The sequence below is a fragment of the Montipora capricornis genome, chromosome 5 (genome assembly GCF_036669925.1).
Source record: "Montipora capricornis isolate CH-2021 chromosome 5, ASM3666992v2, whole genome shotgun sequence".
NCBI lineage: Eukaryota > Metazoa > Cnidaria > Anthozoa > Scleractinia > Acroporidae > Montipora > Montipora capricornis.
In genome coordinates this window covers 23,184,053-23,191,552 of record NC_090887.1, presented here as the reverse complement: position 1 = coordinate 23,191,552, position 7,500 = coordinate 23,184,053, and positions in this window count along the sequence as shown.

Below are 7,500 nucleotides of genomic sequence, written 5' to 3'. Positions count from 1 at the left end.
TATTATTATGCAAAATCATGCGAAAAGAAACTGTATTGTATTTGCCATCCAACGTGGCCACCGTGTCGAGTAGGTGCAAACCAAGAATTGGGCAACCTCAACGACCGGTTGTGGTTGAAAAGAACACGACCTTTTTGCCATTGCATCTAAAAGGCGAAGTATTGAAAGTTTCTGGCACACAAAAAAAAACCAAAGGTAAGACTTGTGCGTTAACTTTAGAAAGATAAATCAGGGTGTTAGTGGTTAAACTACCGGTATTCGTAGTATAATGACGACTAATCAGCAAAACCTAACAGTTTCCTTATGTCAAATATTTTAAGGCCTGGTCAAAGGCACGCAACATTTCAACCTAACATCTTGCAACATTGTTGGGCACAACATGTTGCAACATGTTGGATCAAATTTGAAAACGGTTAAATTTTGCGTGCAACATTTTAGATGTCGCATGATGCTGTAATCATTTGGCCACGTTCACGCAACATTGTTGCACTAGGGAATGCGCGCTACAATACTAGACATATTTAGTTGGAACACTTAGGTCGTGTTCTATTGGGATCAACCGTTTTTAGTTGGTTGATTTGGTTGGGTTTTTTTGTATTCTATTGGGAAAAAAACCGTTTTCGGTTTGTTTGGTTGATCAACTTTTTCAACCAGCATCAAACTAGGTTGAAATGGTTGAAAAAGCATTGGCAGCAACCGCTGTCGTCTACGCAGGCCATTTAAAGTCGGCCGTGGGCTCCTGCCGTGTTGCTTTCAGGCCTCAACTTGTCAACGCTGAGAAGTCTGGTAATAACTATTCCCAGGAGTTACCGCGTTTCAACCGAAAACGGTTGGAAAAGTGTTCTATTGGGAAACCTCAACCGCCTCAACCGAAACCAGTTGCGGTTGAAAGGGTTGATCCCAATAGAACACGACCTTAGTGAATGGTCCAGAATCATCGTGTCACAAGATCGTAGCTTATAGCACACCCCCTCCCCCCAATTCAATGTTGTGTGAGAATTGTTCGGGCGACTGCTATTAGTTGTGAAAATCAACATTGGAGTAGGGGGCAAACGGGGATGGGTGTTCCAACAAATGTGACGAGTATTGTAGGTCCATTTTGTTGCGTTCCGTGGGCTGGGGCGCATAAACGTCGACACGTTGCCTTGAGAATGTTGACAATGTTGCGTGCGTTTGACCATCCCGTTCAACACATGTCGTATCATCATGCAACAATGCTGCAAGATGTTGCGCTAAAATGTTGCGAGCGTTTGGCCAGTCCTTCAAATTGAGAACTTAAGCAACGACGACGGCGACGGCAACGAGAACGTCACCTCAAAATATAAATTCGTGTTATTGTAACTACTTCGTAACTATTTCAACCTCTTCAATATGACAAAGGTGTGGTAGTCTAAATTAAGCGTCGGAACGACGCTTAATTTAGGGGAGAAAATGAAAATTTATCTTCAAGTGCTGACGTCCTTCATAAAACCTCAAATTTGGCTATTTCACTTTTTTTCTTCCGACGACGGCAAGGAAATGGACAAAAGTGAAAAACGCACGTGCAGTGCGTGCAAAGATACTGTTTGTGCCCACTAATATACGAATTTTTAACGTTCCATGCATACTGCGAGAGCTCCTAAAATTTAAATTGACCAATCAGAATTCAGCGAGCGAGCGTCAATTGTTTACAGTTAAAGGGCCAGAAAACCATTTAAAAAGATTTTGGGGCAACTTTTTTGTCAACAAACTCTGGCTCCAAAACTGGGTTGCCAGCGGGTGAACGTCAGCTGTTTTGTACTTTGGCTTTGTACTTTGGCGAATTCTGTCTAGTATTTTCGAATAAAGTGTAAGAAGACGTCAAAACTGTATTGATAGTGTATTTATTTGGGTTAACTTCGCGAAAAGATACTTTAATGGCGTCCTTTCGACAGGGTAGATGGACAACAACGTCGTTTACGCACAGAAATGCACCGTTTCCGGCGATAGGGCAAAGGATTGACACGATAGCACAATTTTGACTGCCGCGCGCACGGTTTTCGTTAACGTCGGCGTTGTCGTTGCTTAATTTCTCTACTATATAGACCTTATTCATAAATGGCGGTCACATTTATAATTCTTTTGTCCACGTGCAAATCAGCCTACCAAGCCTCATTTTAGAGCAAGAATTCTCTTCAATTCACTGTAGGGTATCGAGGCTTGGTAGGCTAGTTTGCACTTCGACAAAAGAAATATAAATTGACCGCCATTTATGAATAAGGTCTATATAATAAACAATTTGGACTCACAGCCAGGCTAACTGAATCTGGAATAGACCATTTTACAGTTGTAGCTAAGTTACCTGGCCTACGAATGGAAGCGAGGCTAACTGAATCTGGAATTTACAACATTCTAAGTACACATACAATAGACCACTTCGTTAAAAATACCATAATACTCTTTGTTTTGCCGCCAAAATTTTGCATAAGTATTGTTTTTGCTTTCTCTTAATTTAAATAAAAAAAACCCTTGGCAATTAATTGCAGTAATCTGCGATGAGATGACCCAGTAATTTGGTACTGAGATCAAGTGCTCGAGATTGAGATACATCCTCCAGTTTAAACTAACTACGTACACAACACCATTAAAATAATCCATTATACATGGTCACCCAGTGTTAACAACTGAGAAAGAAAAAACAGTGATCCGGTGCAGCGTATTACCAAATCCCAAAAGGAATAGGACTCCGACAACAAAAAGCAAGCTACGCCCTGTTAAAAACTGGAAAATTGAAATTCTCGACACTTTTTGAAAAACTTGCCATTTCTCTAAATCTAGGTTTATTTTAAAGCCGTTTGTTTGAATAGACCTTTGTTATATGACCGAAATTGGCACGTTTCGAATATTTGCATACCATAATCCTAAACTTTTGCCAAAAATCGCGATTTTCGACAGCTTTAATTTAGAAAAATGTTCCTTTTTCTTCTACTAGCTCTTTCTTTAAGTGTTTTTTTGCATAGAACAAATCTACGATAGTTCAGCTTTCGATCCCTACGAATAAGGCTATTTTGCGACTTGCACTTCCTAGTTTTGAAGCCGTTAGAAATTTGCCCAAAAAATCAGCCATTTTCGAAGATTTGCAAAGGGGCCCCCTTTTGCTCTACTGCAAAAGCAGTGATGTTCGAAACGTTTGGAAAAATTGTTATTTCTTTCGTAATAAATCTTTCTTTAATCGGTTTTTTGCATAGAACAAATTTACGATAGTTAAGCTTCCGATCCATACTAAATACAGGGGCACCCAACGAATCTGTTCCTCACATTATCTGTTCCCCAGAGGAATCTTGCTGGCTGGCAAAAATACAGGAGTTTCGATGAGCTGGCTGGGAAATTTTGTTATTGATAGAGGTTTTGCCTGGGAATTACTGACTTTTTCTAGCATTTGAATCCGAGCTGGCTGTAGAAACTCTGAAGACTGAGGACGACTAAAAAAAAAAGAAAAAAAGAAAAAAAGAACCCCTTCCCTCTCCCAGAGAGTAGTCACAAACATACGACGGCTGGTCAGAGTGATTGCGCTTGCGGAAAAAAACCTGTTTTGTCCCGGTTTTGTCGCTTTTGTTCGGTCGTTTTGGATCGAGGGATTTGAAAGCGCGCGGAATTCCTGGCTGGGAAATAAATTTTATCTAACTGGCTGGGAAATTTCTTGTGTGTCTTGCTGGGAAAAAGGAACAGGTAATGTTTTCCCAGCAACACTGAAAAACACCTGAAAATGCCTTAATAACATTTATTTTCATTAACTGGGGTATGATAATACATTTTACAACAAATTGGTCGTTGGGTGCCCCTGTAAATAGGCTATTCTTTAATTTGTAATTCCTAGTTTTTTAGCCTTCAGAAATTTGCCCAAAAAATCGGCCATTTTGAAAATTTGTAAAGGGTTCCCCTTTGCTATATGGCCAAAACTCGGGATTTTCGACACTTTTGGAATAATGGTTATCCTCTTCAAAGAGGTCTTGTTTCAAGCGATTTTTTGCATAGAACAAATCTACAATAGGTAAGCTTTCGATCCATACTAATTAGGCTATGTTGTAACTTGTATTTGCTAGTTTTTAGCGTTCGGAAGTTTATTTAAAATATCGGCCATTTTCGAAGATTTGGAAAGGGTCCTCTCTTTGCTTTACGGCCAAAAATCGCCAATTTTCGACAATTTTGGAATAATGGTCATTTCTTTTCTAATAGGTCTTTTTTAAAGCATTTTTTGCATAGAAGAAATCTGTGATAGTTAAGGTCTCTGTGATGACGCTTATTTTTTTCACCGTTTATTAATTTTTCGTTTAAATATTTATAGTGTCTGGAGTGTAGTACTTCAAAACTTTTCCCTCATAGTGTATCCAAGCGTTTTAGCGGGCCTTTAATTTTTGGCCGATCTAGTTGGGTCCTGGTAACTAATGACATCAGAGAAGACAAGAATGTAACTCCATTCTGAATCGTCTCAGCATTCACGGCATCCGAAGAGTAACTATCGTCCGAAATTTCTATAAAGACATAACAAAAAGCTCTAGGTTTTCAAGAAGACTTCTATTCGTACACTTTTGCACATTTCTTCTGAAGAAATTCGATCAAGTTACTTCTTTGACGTCACTAGTTACCAGGGCCCAACTGGCTCGCCCAAAATTTTTTGCGTATAAATCAAATGCCCGATAAAATGCGTGGATTCAAACGCTATGGGGGAAATGTTTTGGAAGTACTACACTCAAGGCACTTGAGATATTTAAAGGAAAAGTTAAAAGACGGGGAAAAAATGAGCGTCATGGTGACTTTAAGCTTTGAATCCATACTAATTAGGCGATTATACGATTTGTATCTCCGAATTAGTCATTTTCGAAGATTTTCCCTTGGTCCGCCCTTTGCAATTTGGCCAAAAATCGCGATTTTCGACACTTTTGTAAAAATTGTTATTTCTCTTCTAATAGGTCTTTTTTCTTAACGGTTTTTTGCAGAGCAGAAATCTATGATAGTTTAGCTTACGATCCATACTAATTAGGCTATTATACGACTTGTATTTCCTATTTTTTTGCTTTCCCCAGTTTGATTACATCAAATTAAGTTAAATTCCCTAAATTTTTGCAACCGGAATCTGCGGTCTGCAAATTTCACCCGATCTGCAGTCTGCATTTTTTGTTGACCTTCTTTCTTTTTTTTGTTTTAATTCAAGGTGCCGTATTGAAAAAAGTAAACCTCAGATATCAACTCAAGACAGGCAAGATAAATAATCTTTGAGATAAGAGAAAAAGGGACACCGAGGTAGACAGTTTGAAGAATCACTAAATGTGGCTGCATTAATCTGTGGTTATAGACCTTGGTCAGAGCAGTAGGGAATAGGTAAAATGCATCTATGATCTTCAGATTTTGAAAGAACTGTGTTTTCTTCACTCCTGACTGGTAAAATTTTGAGCTTTGAGCATGTAAGTTTTGGATTTACGACCAGGCGCCATTAAGTAACCGCGCCAAATTCCCATGACTACCCAACAAAGAAGTCTATGGTAATAGTTAGGAGAATGAGCGTTTCGATCCTGGGAATGAAAGGACTAATTTACCTATATCAATTCGTTTGATGAAACCAGATTTTCTCTGCTTTACTCCCCACTGATGCAGCAGAACTGGCCGGCCACAACCCATTCTCGTCCCTGGACCCTTCTGTTTCTTTCGGTCACATAGGAAGGAAGCGGAGGGCTCTGGGAACCAGAATGTCAAAACCCGTCAGTTTGCAAAGAAAATGCAACAATTTGAAGCAACACTTGCATGATAATCCTAGCTCGCATTCTTCTGGGGCAGTATACATCATCCTCTTAGTGTGTCAATTTTAAGGCGTTGTAGAGTTAGTCCTTCCAAATGACCAGTCCGGCCGATCAGTTCTGTCGAATGGAAAGCGTCCTTTTAAGGATGGTGCCTACTATTGTTATTGCGCATACGTTCTGCGCATCTCGAGATACTCGAGTTACCTGTCGGTGATGCGTACTGATACAGGGATATTTTTGCGCGGTTTAAAATTATCCATAGAAAGTAGATCTTAGTAAGTGCTCTTGGCATCAAAAAGAAAATTGGGGGTAACCATGCATTTTTGACAGATAATTAAGCTTCAATTTGAGAATGAACGCCATACATTGCTTTGTATTTTAAAGCTGTTTACAAATATTATTCACGAATTATCTTTGGAAAGTGCTTGGTTACCCCCAATTTTCTCTTTGGATTTCAATAACACTTTTTAAGATCTACATTTCCTTCATAATCATAAACCGGGGCAAAAATACCTTTGAATTAGTAGGCAGCGTCCTTAAGGTTTTTCATTCGTCTTCACTTTGCAGAATTCTGCATGTACAAAAGAAAAAAACAGGATAACGATCAATTTAAATTTATGGTGGCCTTACTGCTGAATTAACCTTGCAACGTTTTTGTATACGAATGACACCTATTGTAGCATGAAAGTAAACTCTAAAGTTAAGGTTTAAGAAGGCATTTCATTCCAGTTGGAAGATATAAAGTTCAGACAAAAATAACTGTTTCATAGGTTTGCAATTTGTCCGTGTATTGTGAAAGTAAAGGAAAGTAGGGATTAAAAAGAACAATTAAAGCTGTTTTGACGTTAAAATAAATTGGTGTTTTGAATTGTTATTAGATAGTTTCAACGGCTCGGTTTCTTAATGGGGTTGGGTGCTGAAAGAAGACACCGCGTTTATTTTAGGGGGACACCTCTGCCTATAAAGTGTTTTTTTTTTCTTAAAATAAGTGACGAGAAACGTGCTACCTTTGAAATTACACCCGCGAATGGTTAGACTTCTCTCAACCTTTCCTGTTTCTCAACACTGAGGGACGTTAAAAACTCCACACACTGTTCGTGAAGAGTTGGGGAGGGGGGGGGGTGGGGGCAAAGAGACCCCCGGTGTTGGGGTCTGTTCTCCTTTCACGTAAGCGACTGGTTGGGTGAGTGAGATCAAATATGGACTGATAGCGGCTGCCGGATGTGCCTTTACAAGCTGACGTGCAATCTCACCCAAGAGAAAGAATTGTGGAGTGCCATGAAACTTTTTTGTGTTGTGCGCGGTAAATAAATCTTAAACCACGTGATGGTTTACATCTGACGTCACGGCGGCCATGTTGTTGTACAGAACAATGCATTAAAATATCTTTTGGGAATCTGACGCAATTATTTTGCAAAATTTGTGGGATCATTTTCTATTGTTTTGTACACCAACATAGCCGTGTCATCACGTGGGCGCAAACCAAGAATACGGAAAGTTCTGTGGAAACGAAGCGATGAAGTAATTTTGTTGAGTACCTAGTCAATGAAAAGTCGTGTGGACCCATTTAAAGAAGTCTAATACGTTGTTTGCAACATTTGTTGAGACAGAGGAGACAATGGTGAAATGTACAATTGCTGGTTGTCAAACAAAGAAAGCCAATGAGAGATTTTCTGTTTTCGTCTACCAACATGGCGGCGATGACATAACGTGGAATTAAAACACACTGTAAATGCGGTTTTCGCAT